Below are 18,637 nucleotides of genomic sequence, written 5' to 3' on the forward strand. Positions count from 1 at the left end.
AGCTTTGTCCCTTATCGAATGAAGTTGTTCAGATCACTTTATCATTGTCAATATTGATTCCTTATGCTCTTGGGTTGTTTCGTTTACAGAACCTCGCTTTCCCTCTTACGGTACCATTCCCAATGATTTACCTCAAGACCTATGCTAAAGAACTCGAGTTTCTCCTTGTTTCAGAGGCAATAGATGAAATCTACAACAACATATTCATCCTTCGACTGTCATTTTGAAGTACGAAATAGCTCATTTCCTGAAGTCTATTCCTCAAACAAACTTGATTTCTATAATGACCCTAGACTGGAAATTATAAATTTTTGAGTTTATTAAGAAATAATCATAATTAATGAAGAATTAATTTGATGAGAGGTTTAATTAAATAAATTGAAATCCCTTGTGAAAAAAGAATTAAAATCACCTTTTGCTAAAAAGTGTGTATACTGACAATTACGGGATAAAAAAATAGGTAGACAAAGTTACCCGAAAATTAAAAGTAAAATAGTAAATATTACCACAAGAATATTGTAAGTCAATGTGTCAAGTTTGAAGGAGAGTTAAGTGAGCGAGATAGATAAGTTGATACCCACTTGAATAGCGAAACTCACTTAAACACTCAAAACACTTTCATTTCCTCATTCTCTTTCTCTCTTCCCGCAGGCTTCCCTTTTCTACCGAAGAAGAGTTCTTCTTCCTCTTCTCCATTGTGCTTCACCGGAAGAAATTCTTGTATTTTTTTCTATAAAATTCGTGATACAATCTCGTATTTTTTTATTTTCTTGTAGATTCTCCGAATAATTTTTTGGTTGGGCAAACCAAATAGAATCATGATTTTGAGTTGTACCAAGTCTAAAACCAAGCAGATTTACTTTTTGTCCCTTCATCTTCTAGAAACAAGAGAGATTACACTCAAATCTTCATATCCACCTCATTCACTTATTTTAATTGGTAGTATGTTTGTGAGAAAAAAAAGAGAACCCATTTGTGAACCATTTTCAGACTTGAGCTTGGGGAAGGAGAAATTCTTGTTTAGATAGCTTGGGTTATCTTCTATTTGGTGGATTGGAACTCCCAAGGTAAATATCCTAACTTCCCTCTTGTGTTTTGTTGTTGAGAAATGTCATATGTTAGGTTATGTAAACCTAGGGTTTTGACATGTAGAATGTAAAAGTATGAAACTATGTATAGAAATGCATGTCAGGTTAACGGGAGAGTTGAGTTTTCGGGTTAAGTGACCATTTATGCAGAAAAATGTTGTTATTATGGCCTCTGTCCAGGAGGGATTCGAATCCTTTTCAAAGGGATTCGAATCCCCACTGTTAAAATGATGAAACTTAGCTTCTGAGAGGGATTCGAATCCCTGTTGCTATAATGAGGACAACATAGTAAAATGCGAATATTTTGAGCTGTGGAATTCCAAATTAGGTGGGGTTTGAACCTATATGAAGCTAACACATTGATTTATAACCCTATGAAATATTAGAGCCAATTGTTGATTAAAATAATGTTCCATTGTTGAGGACCAAAGCTAGTTGAAAAAATTGAACAGACTAAATAATTAGACAAAAGATAATGAGAAATTGAATGTGGTAGATTATTATATATATATATATACCAATTGTCTTCACATCTTGAAAATAGGTTGTGGTTGTGACCCCTTGGATACAAGGAGTACATTTGAGGACGTTGCTTGACAGGTAAGCTTTCGGTCCTTGGGGTTAATCTCCTTTTGTTCCACCAGACTCCGGAGGAGGATGGTTCTTTGATATATGGTATGTTGTACAAGATTGTTATATGATGCATGTGTTTGCATGTATGTTGTGTGCCACACAAGACGAGTTTCCTTATGTGAGAGGCATCAGATTGATTTTCTTATGCGTAGTACAAGACAGGTTTCCTTGTACTGGTATATTGCAAGACTGGTTTCCTTGCGCAATGCAAACATATTGTATTCTCTGGCCAGTAGGATTCATTATTTCACACTGTATGATATAGATATTCTGATGTAAACATTGATTTTATATTGTGGTTATAACTGAAGTGAACCTAGTGGTGGAGGAGCCCTCTAAGAACCTCTAGTTTACTGATATGATTATCTCACCCTGCGTTACGGGGATTACTATTTTAGATACAATAGCTGATGGTGCTGAGGCATCGCACGACAGGAGGCCAGGAGAGGGATATTATTTGACATTACATTCATGATTTCGACTTTCATTTTGATATGTACATGCCATGCCTATGAGTTCTACTTGAAGAATCAAAGTGATGATGTGGCTGCCACGATGATACTATTGATGATTCCACGTCAGCATAGTTTTGATGATAACAAACAAGTCAAAGAAGATTGCTTGAAGGTGAAGCAACATCCAAAAGAAATCAAATCAAGAAACATGCAAGCCAAGCATCAAGTCAAGTCCAAGATCTCAATGGTATATTTATCTAGGACTTAGGAAAATGTGTAAAGGTGTATAGTATTATAGCATTGCATAAGCTCAAGTCATACACATCATCAAATGCATAAATGAATCTTGAACTAACAAGTCAAACATGCATCTAAAGGTTTTTCAAATGACTTAAGCAAAAAAAAAGAATCATGGCATTATAACAGTTACATATTCATGGCCTTATACATCCGTTAAGAAAAGTCAAATCAAGTGGTTTAAATCGTTCAAAATTGGTTTGGAAAGAGTACTTACATAAAATATACTTTTCTAGTTAATTTTCATAACCAATCATATGCTTTACAAGTCATAGAAACCATATTGAAAGAAAGAAATTTTTGAAAATGTGTAAAAAGGTCACTGCCATGAAATATCCAGATATCTGACCAAGAATATCCGGATATCAGTCTCCGGATATCTGATACTGTATATCCGGATATCACATATCCGGATACGTGCGCGATGAATATCCGGATATCTACTGTTTAAACGGCTATAAACGGCTATAATCACATATCCAGATATGTGTTCGATAAATATCCGGATATCTACTGTTTTAAACGGCTATAAACGGCTAGGGTGCCTATATAACCCCCCTAACATCTCAAATACATATAATTCGGTCATTGATCATTTACCAAGTCTTTATCACTCATTCTAGCTTGCTTTTGCTCACATATTACTCATTTTGATCATTGCATAGACTTGAGCTTATCTTTGTTGTTAGGCTATACACCTACTAGTTCTTCAATTTGTAATATCTGTACTTTGAGAGTACATATCCACTCTTTATCACCTTCATCTTACTTCTTGAATCAAAAGGGGAGTGGACCCTTGTGTTGGTCTGCCAAGAGACAGAAGTCTTGGAAAGGGGAGTGAACCCTTGTTAGTCTACTAAGAGACAGAAGTCTTGGGAATTTGTAAAGGTTTGTCAAGCACCCGTGAAGCTTGACCGTTAGTGAAAGATTTGATCGAGCGACTTCAGTCTGGACGTAGGTCACAGTGGTAGTGACCGAACCAGGATAAATCAAGTTTGCAAATCTCTCTATCCCTTATCTCTTGCATAAGCATTGATTAATCATTTGAGCATATTTAAATTCATATCTCATCAAATATTTACCTGATCTATTTTTCTGCTATTTAGTCACTACACGCTGTAAATTATTTAAATTAAATAAATTGGCTTTGAAAAAGAAAAGTAAGGCATTTTAATAGAAATATTTTTAAAACTCAATTCACCCCCCTCTTGAGTTTGAGGCCACTTCTCCAACACTACTATCTTTTGAGATGTATATGTTATACTATTCTTTTTGAGAGCATATGGGATATCTGTGCCATGTTGACAGTTTATCTACGTTGTTACTGATGTATGCATAGGTCTATGTTACATATTTAATTACATCTCTTTTGTTTATTTGATGTAATCATATAAGTAACATTATGGACATTATTTTAAGACCTGATGGTTATGGCTTATGAGATAGCCTAAGTCCTGGATGGTTGGGCTATATGATTTATGCATATATGTTTATCTAAGCCCAATGTGTAAGAATCTATATATGGATTCTAGGTTGGTGATATGCCTTCAGCATATGGGTAAAGTCAAGCCAAAAAGAAGAAGATTATTGGCTAATCCTGAGTAAAAAGGCAACGTTTATTGTTGCTTTGCTGAAATTCCAAATCCAGGATTGTTCAACTGACTTTATGCTGATTTTCTAGGAAAAACAGACAAAACTGGAGCCAAATGGAGACTTGCCAAAATGAAGATCCACGCTCAAAGCGTGGATTTCACGCTGATGGCGTGAAGAACCAGAAAGTCCCACGCTCATAGCGTGGAGTTCACGCTGATGGCGTGAAACCATTCTTTCTCCCACGCTCATAGCGTGGATTTCACGCTGATGGCGTGAAGATTCAGAGGCAGCCACGCTCTTGGCATGGATCTGACGCTGAGAGCGCCAGATTGCGAAATCACAGACCGTGCTTCCTAAAGGGTAATTTTGGAAGATAAAAAAGAAGATTATAAAAAGGAGGCTCAGCACAGAATTAGGATGCTGGACCTAAGGAGACCGTCGTGCGTCAGAAGGAGAGCTTCGGAGAGAAATTCTTGTTCTTGTTCTTGTTCTTGTTCTTCTTTCTCTTTTACTTTATGTTTTTATGAATATTGGATTTTTAGCCATGATTATGTTTGGCTAGTTTACTTTTATTGTAGTTAGGGTCACAAACCCTATGTGAACCCTTGTTACGACGGATTGATTTATTTCTACTCATTTATATAAAGTTCTTTATCTTTACCTTGTGCGAAATTTATATTCTCTTTATTAGAATTGATCAATCTGATAGTTGAGGATAGTTTGAGGGTTAGAACCCTAGATAGGAATATTGGGGTTTTCATCCTGAAAGGGGGTAGGATAACGGTTCGTATGCATGCTAGGACTAGATGTGTATTGAATTGCAGATGTTTGAATTATTGTGTTCATTGCTTAATTCTCATGAGGGGTTGCTAAGGGATTAGGATTCCAATTGAGATTAAAGGGTTAAATTGCTAAGGGATTAGAATTTAACTAATTAATTTTAGATGATAATTATCTGAGTATTTATATAATTGAATATTTTTAAATCAATCCAAAGTAATAAGTGGGGATCATAAGGTGAGTGTGCTCTGGCTACAATGTTTTTCTCATTTTTATAAATCAAATCATTCTTGTTCTTATTTTTATTCTTCATCACAGAAAAATTACAAAAACAAGTCTTTATTTCAGTTCTCTATTTTACACAAATCGACAATATTTGTCAAAAACCATTTGAACCCTTCCATTCTTAAAAGGAATATTAATTGATATTCGACCCAATCCCTGTGGAGACGATACTCTACTTACTTTCTATATTACTTGTGCGATCGGTATACTTGCCGGGAAGCATCGAGTTTTTGGCGCCGTTGCCGGGGATTGGCGTTTCTTATATCAATTAATTTTGATCTTTAAGATTGGATTTTATTTTTGTTTTTGATACTTGAACAAAGCTACTAATCTCTTATCTGAGTTGTATGCAGGGGAAAAAGCCAGAATTTCCACTAGATTTGGAGATTACAAAGACTAAAAAGAGATACAGAAAACTTGTTCGGCAGAAGCTTGCATTCGACAAGTTAGAAATTCTTTCTGAAGAAGCACACACCATGGCAGGGAATAGTGAAGAAGATAATCCACTCATGGATACCATTCTGACTCCATCGTTTAACAGGCCCAATGCGGGTATTGTTCAGCCGAATGTTGTCAACAATTGGGAGCTCAAGTCTTCCCATATTCAATTGGTAGAGAGAGCTCATTTTAGAGGAGAGAATAGTGAAGATCCTCATAGGTTTATTGACAGATTCTTGATGATCTATGACTCCACCAAACATCCCCAGGTGTCTAACGATGCAATCCGATTGAGGCTGTTCCCTTTCGCTCTTAAGGGAAAGGCTCTTAGTTGGTTGGAACGACAGCCTGCTGCAAGCATTCCAACCTGGGATGATTTATCACAGAAGTTCTTTGCTCAGTTCTTCCCGATGGAGAAGTACAACCAGATGGTGAATGACATCACCAATTTCACTCAATCTGAGGGTGAATCAATGTGTGAAGCATGGAACCGATTCAAGGATTTAATGAGAAGGTGTCCTCAGTATAACCTGACTGCTGGTAATCAGGTTAGAATCTTCTTCAATGGTTGCAAACCTGAGGTTCAGATGGTGTTGAATGGTGCTGCAGGAGGCACTATTAAAACTCTGAGAGCAAACGAGACTCTTGAGCTGATTGAGAGGATGGCTGCCAACGAAAACCAAGGGTTGTCAGCAAAGCCTAAGAGAGGTATCCTTCAACTGGAAGGTAATGATGCTGTGCTGGCTGAAAACAGTTTGTTATCTCAGCAAGTAGCAAACTTGACATCAAGGCTTGACAAGATGCAGCTTGCTGGTGTTCAAACTAAAGCTGTTGTCGTTGTGTGTAAATACTGCCAGGACAATCATGAATCTAATGAATGTCCTACTTTGCTGTCTTCTGATCCTCCTCAACAAGTGCATGGTAATGGCGTTTGGTATGATCAGAGACCTCAGCCACACAACATTCCAAGGACTCAGAATTATCCTTCTAGAGGCAATAATTTTCAGAGGACAGTACAAGGAACTGGACTTGATTTCAAGTCTAATAATTATTTACAGCCTCCACCAATTCCAGCTAAAGAACCTTCTGAGTTGGAGAAGCTAGTTGGACAAATGGCCCAACATTCAAATGCTTTTATGGAAGAGACTCGAGCAAATACCAAGAATACACAGGCTTCTATCAGAAACTTGGAGAATCAAATTGGCCAGCTGGCCAAACAAATGGCTGACAGAACTCCTGGTACCTTCCCTAGCAATACAGTTACTAAACCCAAGGAGGATTGTATGGCTGTCACAACTAGAAGTGGTAAAGTGATAGCAGCACCAGAAAAGCCAAGCACAAATGTGGAAGCTGATGAGAAGCTCAAGGAGGTTAAGGAGCCAAAAAAAGAAGTGGTAATTCCTTCTAATGTTGAGAAGGAAATTGAAGAAGAGCCACATATTGTTGCTGAAAAGAAGAAATTTGAGCTGAATCCGGAATATGTGAGAGCTATGGCACCTTATCTAGAAAGGTTCAAGAAAGATGCTCAGAAACAACAATATTCAAGATTTTTGGATATCTTCAAGAAGTTACATGTGAACATACCTTTTGCTGAAGCTTTGGCTAACATGACAAACTATGCCAAGTTCATGAAGGACTTGATGTCAAGAAAACATAAGCTGCAGGAGTGCCAAACAGTAACACTCACTGAAGAGTGTAGTGCCATCATACAAAAGAAGTTTCCACCCAAACTCAGTGATCCAGGAAGCTTCAATATTCGCATTGCAATTAGTAATACTGATGTTGGCAGAGCAATGTGTGATCTTGGGGCAAGTATTAATCTGATGCCGTTATCTGTTTGCAATTCTCTGGGAATTACTGAATTAAAACCCACTATGGTTTCACTTCAACCTGCTGATAGATCTTTGAGGAGACCGAGTGGTATTATTGAAGATGTTCTTGTTAAAGTGGACAAGTTCATCTTCCCAGCAGATTTTGTGGTGTTAGATATGGAAGAGGGTACTGAAATGCCTTTGTTATTGGGTAGACCTTTCTTGGCTACTGCTTGAGTTGAGGATGAATGATGAGACCATCACCATCAACGTCTTTGACTCCATGAAACAAGGGAGAAGAAATACCATCGCCATCAACTTATGATAAAGGCGATTGTTTTCGGCTTGATATTCTAGAGCAAATGGTGGAAGAAGAAATACCTTCTAGTCAACAGTCTGAGGAAGAACTTGAAATACATAAATTGGTTCCTTTTAAGGAAGAAAAAGTTGAGGTATTTGAAGTTCTTGAAAAGAAAGATTCTTACAAGGAAGATGGTGCCCCAAAGGTGGAGTTGAAGGAACTTCCAGAAACTCTTAAATATATCTTCTTGGGTGAAGAGGAGACTTAACCTGTTATCATTAACAAGGGATTGTCTTCTAAGCAAGAAGAACAACTAATTACAGTGTTGAAGAACCATCAGACTGCCATAGGATGGTCAATTTCTGATTTGAAGGGTATTAATCCCTCATTCTGTACTCATAAAATCCTCACGGAGGGTGAAGTTCGACCAGTAAGGCAGCCTCAAAGAAGGCTCAATCCAACAATGAAAGAGGTTGTAAGGAAAGAAGTTGTGAAGCTTCTTGATGCTGGCATGATTTATCCAATTTCGGATACTGCTTGGGCGAGTCCAGTGCAAACTGTTACGAAAAAGGGAGGTATCACTGTAGTCCACAATGAAAAAAATGAACTTATTCCAACTAGAACCATTACTGGTTGGAGAATGTGCGTGGATTACCGGAAGTTGAATGCTGCCACCAGGAAGGACCACTTCCCACTTCCTTTTGTTGATCAGATGTTGGAAAGATTGGCGGGTCACACTTTTTACTGTTTCTTGGATGGGTATTCTGGGTACAACCAAATCCCAGTGGCACCAGAAGACCAGGAGAAAACAGCTTTCACCTGCCCTTTTGGAGTCTTTGCTTATAGACGAATGCCATTCGGTCTATGTAATGCACCTGCCACATTTCAGAGGTGCATGCTCTCCATCTTTTCTGACATGGTGGAGAAAAACCTTGAGGTATTTATGGACGACTTTTCTGTTTTTGGCTCTTGTTTTGATTTATGTTTGTTAAACTTAACTCATGTTCTTAAAAGATGCCAAGAAACAAATCTTGTACTTAACTGGGAAAAATGACATTTTATGGTACAAGAGGGAATTGTCTTAGGGCATAAGATATCTGAAAAAAGGATTGAGGTAGATGAAGCAAAATTGATGTTAATAGAAAAACTACCTCCTCCTAATAATGTGACTAGTGTTAGAAGTTTTCTAGGACATGCTGGTTTTTATAGGAGATTCATTAAAGACTTTTCTAAATTAGCTAAACCTTTGAGCCAACTTTTAGAAAAGGATTCTGAATTTCATTTTGATGATGCATGCTTGAAAGCTTTTAATCTTTTGAAAGAAAAGCTCACTACAGCTCCCATTCTTGTAGCTCCTGATTGAAGTTTACCTTTTGAACTCATGTGTGATGCTAGTGCCTATGCTATAGGTGCAGTCCTTGGCCAACGTAGGAATAAATTGTTACATGTCATATACTATGCTAGCAAAATTTTAAATGAGGCACAAGTAAATTGTGCCACAACTGAAAAGGAAATGCTAGCAGTAGTATATGCATTGGACAAATTTAGATCTTATCTGTTGGGTTCCAAGGTAATTGTTTTTACTGACCACTCTGCTATCAAGTATTTGATGAATAAGCAGGATGCCAAGCCCCGTTTGCTAAGGTGGATGCTCTTATTTTAAGAGTTTGACTTGGAGATCCGAGATAAAGATGGAGTAGAAAATAAGGAGGCAGATCATTTGTCACGAATACAGGAGAAAGAATTACAGGATGGTCCTGAGAGAGAAATAAATGACCATTTTCCTGATGAGAGAGTAATGGCTATATTTGTACCTCCTTGGTTCGCAGATATTGCCAATTACAAGGTGATAAAAGAGTTGCCTCCTAACCTCACCAGGCAATAACAGAAGAAGTTCCTCAGAGACGCAAGGAGATTTCATCGGGATGATCCATATCTGTATTTCCAGTGTGCTGATGGAATTATAAGAAGGTGTGTGCCAGAATTTGAAGTTCATGAGATCTTGTGGCACTGCCATGCATCAGACTATGGAGGACACTTTGGAGGCAATAGAACCGCTCAAAAAGTTCTACAGAGTGGTTACTATTGGCCTACGTTATTCAAGGATGCAAGGGATTACGTTGAAAGATGTGATAGATGCCAAAAAGTGGGAAATATTTCCCGCAAGGATGAAATGCCTATGAATAATATATTAGAGGTGGAACTCTTTGATGTGTGGGGAATATATTTCATGGGACCATTTCCTTCATCGTATTCCAACCAGTACATCCTTGTTGCTGTTGACTATGTCTCCAAGTGGGTTGAGGCTGTTGCTCTTCCCACTAATGATGCTAAGGTGGTTGTAAATTTTTGAGAAAGAACATTTTCACGAGGTTTGGTGTACCGAGGGCAATAATAAGTGATGGAGGCACTCATTTTTGTAACAAGCAGTTTGATAACCTACTGGCTAAGTATGGTGTTAAACATAAGGTTGCTACACCTTATCATCCTCAAACTAGTGGTCAAGTGGAAGTCTCTAACAGAGAGTTGAAGAGGATTCTCGAATAGACTGTTGGGAACTCTTTGAAGGATTAGTCTAAGCGGCTGGATGATGCTTTGTGGGCATATAGGACTGCTTTCAAAACTCCTATTGGTACATCACCTTATCAGTTGGTATTTGGAAAATCTTGCCATCTACTTGTGGAATTGGAGCATAGAGCTTTCTGGGCTATCAAGTTCTTAAATTTTGATTCAACAAAAGCTTTTGAGAAAAGACAGGCTCAATTAAGTGAACTTGATGAGTTCAGAAATTCTGCTTATGAGAGTGCCAAAATCTACAAAGATAAAACAAAGAAGTGGCACGACAGAAAGATTCAACCCAAGGAATTTGTGCCCGGACAACAAGTATTACTATACAACTCTTGACTGAGGTTGTTTCCAGGTAAGCTCAAATCTCGTTGGTTTGGACCTTTTATTGTGAAAAATGTATTTCCATATGGTATAGTTGAAATCTCTCATCTCAATGCTGAAAGACCTTTTAAGGTCAATGGGAGTAGATTGAAATTTTATCATGGAGTATATGTGAATAGGGACATAAATTATGTCCCTTTGGCTTCACCTGAATATTAAACGGTTCCAGTCAGGCTCATGACGTTAAACAAGCACTCACTGGGAGGCAACCCAGCAAGAAGAGTAAGTTTAGTCATTTTAATTTTATTTTAGGTTAGAGAGTAACAAGCTGTGCACTTCGAACTGACGCTATTGGCGTCAGCTCCACGCTCTTAGGGTGAGAAATGCGAAAGAAGTCCCACGCTATCAGCGTGGTAATGAGGCTCCTAGCGTGAGGAAACAGAAGCTCCACGCCTTCAGCGTGGGAATCACGCTATAAGCGTGAGGAAGTTAAAAAGGGCATCCACGCTATCAGCATGGATTTCACGCTCCTAGCGTGAACATTTAGAAGGCCCCACGCTGATAGCGTGAGATTCACGCTATGAGTGTCATCCAGAAATTTACGTTTTTAAAATTTAAAACCCTAAAGGTCCCAAACCACCCCTTTCACTCAGCCGTTCCCACTCTCTCTCCCTTCCTTAAAAACCTAGCACCGTCACACACCACCCATAACCACCGTACACCACCACCATCCCTCTCCCTCTCGCTCGATCTCACCGACCATCACCTTCACCACTCTCCTTTAGACCAACCCACTCAACCACCTTCATCGACCACACCTCATTCCACCACACCATTCACCACCGCGTATTGGTGGTTGTCACAAGCTAGGGTTCTGATTTTAAGTGGGCATTCAAGGATTTTTCGAACGACTGTTTAGAGCTAGGGTTCTTAGATTTTTCTTGCAATTCTTCAATCCATCAAATGGCAGGAGACAAGGTAACCATCGATTACCTCTATTTCTTCTTACTCGATGATGATTGCAAGTGTAGGGTAAATCTGAACTCAATACTCCATTGTAATAGCATGTTGATTTTCTTGATGTCTGTGTTGGAAATTCTTGTGGAAATTTGAATTAACTGTTTCATAAATCCTCAAATGTAACAATGCATGCCAAGTGTTTGTCAATTTTACTCAGAGATTATATGGAACATATAACACCTCACAATTTTAAATTAAGTGTTTAAACTATTAAGTGTGTAATTAAGTGGAGATTCAGTGAAAATCCTAAAGATTAGGCCAAAATACAAAGAAAGGGCAAAACGGTAATTAGCCAACACGCAACCCTAGGAAGATAAAAAATTGAGTAGAAGGTCTCAGATGTTGAAAATAACCCTGGAAATGGATTCAGAACGAAAAATTGAGTGGTCAGGCAAGTTTCAAAAAAATCAGTGAATAATGTTTTTCGTGGGTAAAAATATCGTGGTACGATTGCACCGTAAAACGTGCCAGTTGAATTTTGAGCTATAGGTTTGAAATATGATTTATAAATGGTCTATAGAACTAGGAAATAGGATTCTTGATAAAATTTGATGGAATTTGGTGAAATTTGATGGAATTAAGTCAGTTTGGGAAAGCGTGCCAATGGCGCGCGCAACAGCTTAAAACAGTGTTTTCTCCGAACGACCGGAAAACTCCGGATTCATCTGACCTAGTATAATTATAGGAGAATGGTTAATGTTAAAAATTAGAATTTTTAAATAGGTTGTGAATCCTTGGACGTTTAGTGAAATCGGAAGGAAATTCGGATGAGTTTAGATCGCGTGAGGTGGCGTGGGACCCACCCCACTTAAAATCCACTTAAACCACATCATCATTCCACTATTCATCATCACCTTCTCTCCCCTTCTTATGCCAAAACCGTGCTCCTCCCCCCAAATAACCCCATTTTTCATTCAAATTTCAATTCCTTCTAAATCCATCATTTCTTAACCAAATCAAGCAATTTTTGTGTTGAAATTTGTTGGAAACAACCTTCCAAACACATTGGTGGTATCCATTAACCTTGAAACTATCTCTTTGGAGGGATATGGGCCATTTACAGCCACGAAATTCTGGAGAAAGATGATGTTCATGGAGTTGTTTGGAGCTCCAATGGTTTAGGATAGCTTGGAGGAGTCTTGTGCCAAGCTTTTGAGTAAGTTTCTTCACCATTTTAACGGTTTAATCCTTGGATTGAATTCATGAACCCTAAGGGGGAATTTGATGATTTGTGATGTTAGAGAGCTCAATTTGAAAATGTGTATTAGATGATAATGTGTTAGAATGATGTATTAGAGCTAGAAATGCGATGAAATTTATTGGTGAAAATTGATGAATTTAACTTAGAAAAATTTGGTGATCATGACTTTGGACTTGTAAATTTTGGTGTTGAGACTTTTTTTGATGAATTGTGGTATGATTATATGATGATATAATGTGGTTGTGTGAGATGTGGAGTCAGTGAAAGTGAATGGAAATCCTAGAATTGCCATAGGTTGCAACTTGGCCTTTAAAGGAAAATTATGGAATTGATGTTGTTGGAAATTGTTTGAGTGATGAATTATGTGTTAAAAAGGTAATTAGATGGGTTGTGTGGTGATTGGCAAGTGTTAGAATCAATGGAAAAATAATAAGTGGCTTAGTTGGCATAAAGAACCTAGAGTGAAATATTTCGCAAAACGATACGTAAATGTCGTAAAATGGAAAAACGACGATTGAACTAGCCTCTAAGCAACCCAAGGATGGGTAATAAAATGAGAAAGAAAATTTAGAAAAATAAATCCCCAATTAACACATACTTGGCCAAACCTTCAAGGAGGAAGGGAGAATTTTGCGGTTTTCGCGTTCTGATGTAATTCGACGCGAAAATGACGAACCGGCACTTGAATTGGCCTCTTGACAACCTATTGAGGCGTAATAAAATGAAAAAGAAAATTTAGAAAAATAAAATTGGAATTTATTGAATTGGCCTCTTGACAACCTAGTGTGGGTGAGGTGATTTTGTGATTTTTGGCGTTTTGACGTTATTTGACGCGTACTGATGGTTGTACGTCATTGTATAGGTTGTCGTACGTCGACCTAAATTTCGAATCTTGAATCAGTGAGCTGCCCTTGGTCCGGGACCAAGAGGATTGAGGTAAGTAATTGGCTCAATGCATGTATAATTGCAAATTAGCATGTATTGGTTGAATTATGAGTGATTGGGAATGTCCTCTGTGTAGGCATTCTGCTGTGTACCAAGTTGAGGGATAAGCTGCTGCGGAGCTTGTGAGAAAAATATTTAAGGTAACCTCTTGGTACTGGGGCTTGTTCCCCTTTTCTGTTCCACCTTGCCAGTTGATGGCAACAGTAGGAAGTGTGTATGAGTAGTATAGAACACATGAGCATGCATGCATTATTACAGTGGGTACTTATGTACCGAGTCTCTGACCAGTAGACAGTTTTATTAGCCTTCGGGCAGTTTCGGACTTCCGCTGGATAGGTCTCCAGGAGGGAGTTCCAGTTGACCGTGGGTCATGGTGTGTGATCCGGGTAGGAGCACACTAGGAATGTCTTTGGCGTTTTCGATGGTTGGGGCATCATGGTTGTGGTTTTTTGAACGCACCTTGGATGATACCCATAGGCTTATATATGCCCAGGGCGTACGTGGAATTGGGGTTACCATCCCGTATCGTCGTAGTTTATATCTTTATATTCCCCATTTCTCTAAAACCCTTGCTATATCCCGTTTTAAAAATTGGTTGTTGTATTCTATTCATATGTGATGGTCCTCAAGAGTTGAGGCCCATTAAGTGTAAATTGTTCCACAAAACCCATGTTTTGGTTATAAATCACTCCCTTCAACCTTCTTCTTTCCATATAGAGCAACTGTTTTGAATAGTGGACCAGAGCAATACCGAAAGTGGGAGTTAAGGTAGACCTGGAGCAAATTTAACATTATCTTTTTCACATATGACTATTGGGTTAGTTTGCTTTGTTCAGGACACCTAAGGCCCATCAGAAAGAACCACAAAATGAAGAGAGAAGAAGGAGTGTTGCGCAGAAAGAAAAAAAAAAGCCTGCTGTAGTACAACAGCAGTCAAAGGAAGCAATGGGAAGCCGCCACGTCAGCCACAACAGAGAAGGTGGAGGTTCTACCTCTGCTACAGTACGAAAGCAAAGAAGCTGAGCAATCAAAAGCCGCCACATCAGCTGCAGCAGAAGGAGTGGAGGTGCCTCCTTGAATCCGATACTCCCACTCACAAAGGGAGCCAAAAGCAAGGGGGACCACTTCCATTTAAGGCCAAGCTGTCAAAAAGCAAGGCTACCATTGGAGAGGATTTCTATTCGGAGCTGAGCTGGCAAGAAGCAAAGCTACCATTGGAGAGGATTTAAACAAAGCACGACCCTTGATGAAAGAAACAATGAAGATCAAATGAAGAACCCTATAAAAGGAACAAGCAATCCTCATAAAAGAAATCATCAGCGCCCATCCTAGGACTCGTCATTTCTTTGTTTTCTTTTTGTAAAAATGCTCACTAGGAGCTAACTTCCTCTAAGTAGGTGAGGGTTCCATAGAAGTAATCCCTTTTGTCTCAGGATAACTTTGTAAGGAACACATATTTTATAAATGAATTTTGAGTTGCTCTTTGGTTTAATTTATTGATTTTGTGAAACCCTTTGGGCTGGCAACCTCATCCCGGGACCACTCGGTTGATGAAACACTGACAAAGGCGTGTGGAGCATTCTCAAGATCCTGGGGTAGTTTAGCCTGAAGAAAGGAGGGAGAAACACCTGGAATGGGGAGCACTGCCATGTGAATCCATGCTCTTTTGAGAAGGCAACATGGTTTCCTTGCATATAACTCCAAGTACTATGGAGTAACGTGGAGAGTAAGGCCTTACCCTAGGCTTACCTATAGCAAAACAAGGGAAGGAGCAAAATCCACTTGTAAAATATGCTACCAAGCAGGGTTAACCAAAGGGATGAAAACATGGAACCCATAACACCTACTTGACTTTTTCTGAAATTAATCTTAACTCAAATTTCTATCACAACCTTTTCCTCACGACAACTGAACTGTGTTTTACTAGCTGATGCTCTTACATTCATTTCGTTGACTGCTCTTGAAGTTACTTAAATTGATGCCTTTTTATTCGATGACCGTGCTAAGTCATTCACTGCTCTCATCTGGTTCAGAATGGTTAACATTGTTTAACTAGCTGCCCAGAGATTGCTCTTTGTGAAGCTTAGCTGAGAATATTACTTTCTTTTATTGCTCCATTTTACAAATTAAGTTTCCTTTAGCGCTTCTTACTTCACAACTGCTCCCTGAGGACGATAAATCTGGGTCTACAATACCCTATATTGCTTGACACGTACGCTTGCGTATAGTTGAAGAGGGTTGCTCTTAGTCAGAGTAGATTGCTCCTGTTGGCAATCCTGATTATTACTCTGTATTCTTGCTCTCTGAAAAGATATTCCCGAGCAGCTCTCGGTTCGACCAAGCAATTGGCGCCGTTGCCGGGGATCATTTGGCAAGAAAGGGCGTTTTTAAGGAAACATTTTTGTTGTTTAATTGCAGTCTTTTTGTTTTGATAGACCTCCTCCATTTGTATGAGCACAGAACCTACATAACTTGGACTGGAAATAGTACTTTTTGATCCAGAACCCGAGAGAACCTTCAGAAATAGAAGAAGAGTTCAAAGGTTGAGAAACATTACAATGGTGGAGGTTGTAAACAATGATAACAATGGAAATCATAATCATGAGCCTGAACAAGGACCGAATGAAGGAAGAGGGCCATCATTGAATGATATGGCTGCTCCTTTCAGAAATGGTCCAGAACGAGGCTATGTTCCCCCTCCTTTGAATATCTCGAACTTTGAAATAAAACCTGCAATGTTCCAAATGATTATGAACGCTGGTCAGTTCCATGGAATACCCATGGAAGACCCTCACAGTCATTTGGACAATTTCACTGAGATAGTTGATAATTTCAAAGTTCATGGTATTTCGGAAGAAAACATGCGGATGCGGCTTTTTCCATTTTCCTTAGCTGGAAAAGCCAAAGAATGGAGGAGAACATTGCCCCCAAACTCCATCACCAGTTGGGAGCAATTGGCGGAACAGTTTGTTACCCGATTTTTCTCCCAAGCAAAACAAGCCCAAATGAGGGCTGATATAGCTTCCTTTCAAATGTATGATGGAGAAAGTCTGTATGAAGCGTGGGAACGCTTTAAAGAGTTGATACGAATTTGCCCGAATCATGGAGTTTCTGATTGGGGCATCATTTACACGTTTTATCATGGCTTAACCCCACCATTGAAAGCAACTGTTGATGCAGCTGCAAGGGGAGATCTTTTGGATTTTACTTATCCAGAAACCTACCAGTTGTTGGAAAAACTTTCAAAAAAACATATTTCATGGCCTTCCACACAACACAGTGCTCCTAAGAAAGCAGGAGTTCTTGAGCTAAGCTCAGCTGATGCTCTTTCAGCACAAATGGCTTCGCTCCAGAACACTATAAAAAACTGGAAGCCCATGGAACAGAAAAAACCAACTGAGCAACTTCTCTTGACTCAATCAAGTCAGAGTTGCCCCACTTGTGGAGGTCCTCATGAATACGAGGACTGTAACAATCTAGCTGCTGTGTGCTATGCAGGAGGGTATGAAAACAACAACAGGAGCAATGACAACTATCAAGGGAACAATAACCGAGGCTGGAGGAATCAGAATAATGCTGGAGGTAGTGGAGGAAACTACCAGAACCGACCCCCGTATCCCAGGCAGAACCAACAAAACTGGGATAAGGGTGAAGGGAAGTCCCAATCCTTTGAGACTTCTGTCAAGGAGTACATGAATCAGAACAACGCAGCCATGCGAAACCTAGAAACCCAAATTGGTCAGCTGGCTGGAGCACTCAAATAGAGGCAACCAGGGACACTCCCTAGTGACACAGAAAAGCCGTCTCAGGATAACCAGGAGCATTTTAATGCTATAAGCCTACGAGATGGAAAGACTTTACCACCCCCAGATTTAGTGGCACGACCTCGAAAGCGCGAACCAGCAAAACAGCCCATAGGAAAGGAAGTTGAAGAAGCCACTGACCCTTCACACCTTGAAGCTCAGACAGAACCAGAAGAGAAGGTCCAGAGCAACGAGTCTGCTGAAATCAAACCGGATGACGCAACACCTGTAGCGGACCTTGGAGCAACAAAAGTCAGTGAATCAGTTTCAGTTCCAACTTATGTGCCCCCATGCAAGAGAAGGAGTGAACCGATTGAGCCTCCTTTCCCACAGAGGTTGAAAAAGCAACACGAGGATAATCAGTTTAGTCAGTTTCTCGACTTGATGAAACAACTTCACATAAACATTCCTCTAGTAGAAGCTCTGGAGCAAATGCCTTCGTATGCAAAATTTATGAAGGACATTTTGTCAAAAAGAAGAAAGATCGAAGAGTTTGAGACCGTAGCCCTCTCTCAACAATCGTGCAAGTACCTGACTAAAATTCCTCCTAAACTAAAGGATCCTGGTATATTCACCATCCCGTGTACAGTTGGGAAGAACTATCTTGGTCGGGCACTTTGTGATCTGGGATCAAGTGTAAATCTAATGCCAGCTTCCATCTTCAAGCAGCTTGACATAGGAGCAGCAAGACCAACCACAGTCACTCTTCAACTTGCAGACCGATCTATAGCCAAGCCAGAAGGAAAATTGAGAATGTCCTTGTCCAAGTAGACAAGTTCATTCTACCAGCTGACTTCATCATCTTAGATTTTGAAGCAGATCAAGAAGTTCCAATAATTCTGGGCAGACCATTCCTGGCTACCGGTGATGCTATCATAAATGTCAGAAAGGGTGAACTTTCTATGAGTGTAAACAGAGAAGAAGTGAAGTTTAATGTCATGAAAGCAATAAAGTTTGATGAAGATAACACTAAGGAATGCTCTAGCATTTCGATCCTTGACGCAGTCATAAGAGAAGAACAACAGGAGCATTTGCAGCCAGAGATAGGCATGAAGGACTTTGAAGAGCTGGAAGAATACCTTGCATCCATCAGTTTCC

The 18,637-nt window shown here is 39.4% G+C and overlaps 2 non-coding genes across 2 annotated transcripts; both read right to left on the reverse strand.

The window, feature by feature from the left end:
• Window positions 1–5,995: 5,995 nt before the first annotated feature.
• On the reverse strand, window positions 5,996–6,101 carry LOC133284734 (small nucleolar RNA R71). The gene has a single exon (XR_009747935.1). It is a non-coding gene; the product is annotated as a small nucleolar RNA R71 (small nucleolar RNA).
• A 10,638-nt stretch (window positions 6,102–16,739) lies between these two features.
• LOC133284733 (small nucleolar RNA R71) lies at window positions 16,740–16,845 on the reverse strand. The gene has a single exon (XR_009747934.1). It is a non-coding gene; the product is annotated as a small nucleolar RNA R71 (small nucleolar RNA).
• Between the last annotated feature and the right edge of the window lie 1,792 nt (window positions 16,846–18,637).

Source organism: Gastrolobium bilobum, unplaced genomic scaffold (assembly GCF_033153095.1).
Source record: "Gastrolobium bilobum isolate Gb01-03AN ecotype WA unplaced genomic scaffold, APGP_CSIRO_Gbil_v1 utg8526, whole genome shotgun sequence".
Lineage (NCBI taxonomy): Eukaryota > Viridiplantae > Streptophyta > Magnoliopsida > Fabales > Fabaceae > Gastrolobium > Gastrolobium bilobum.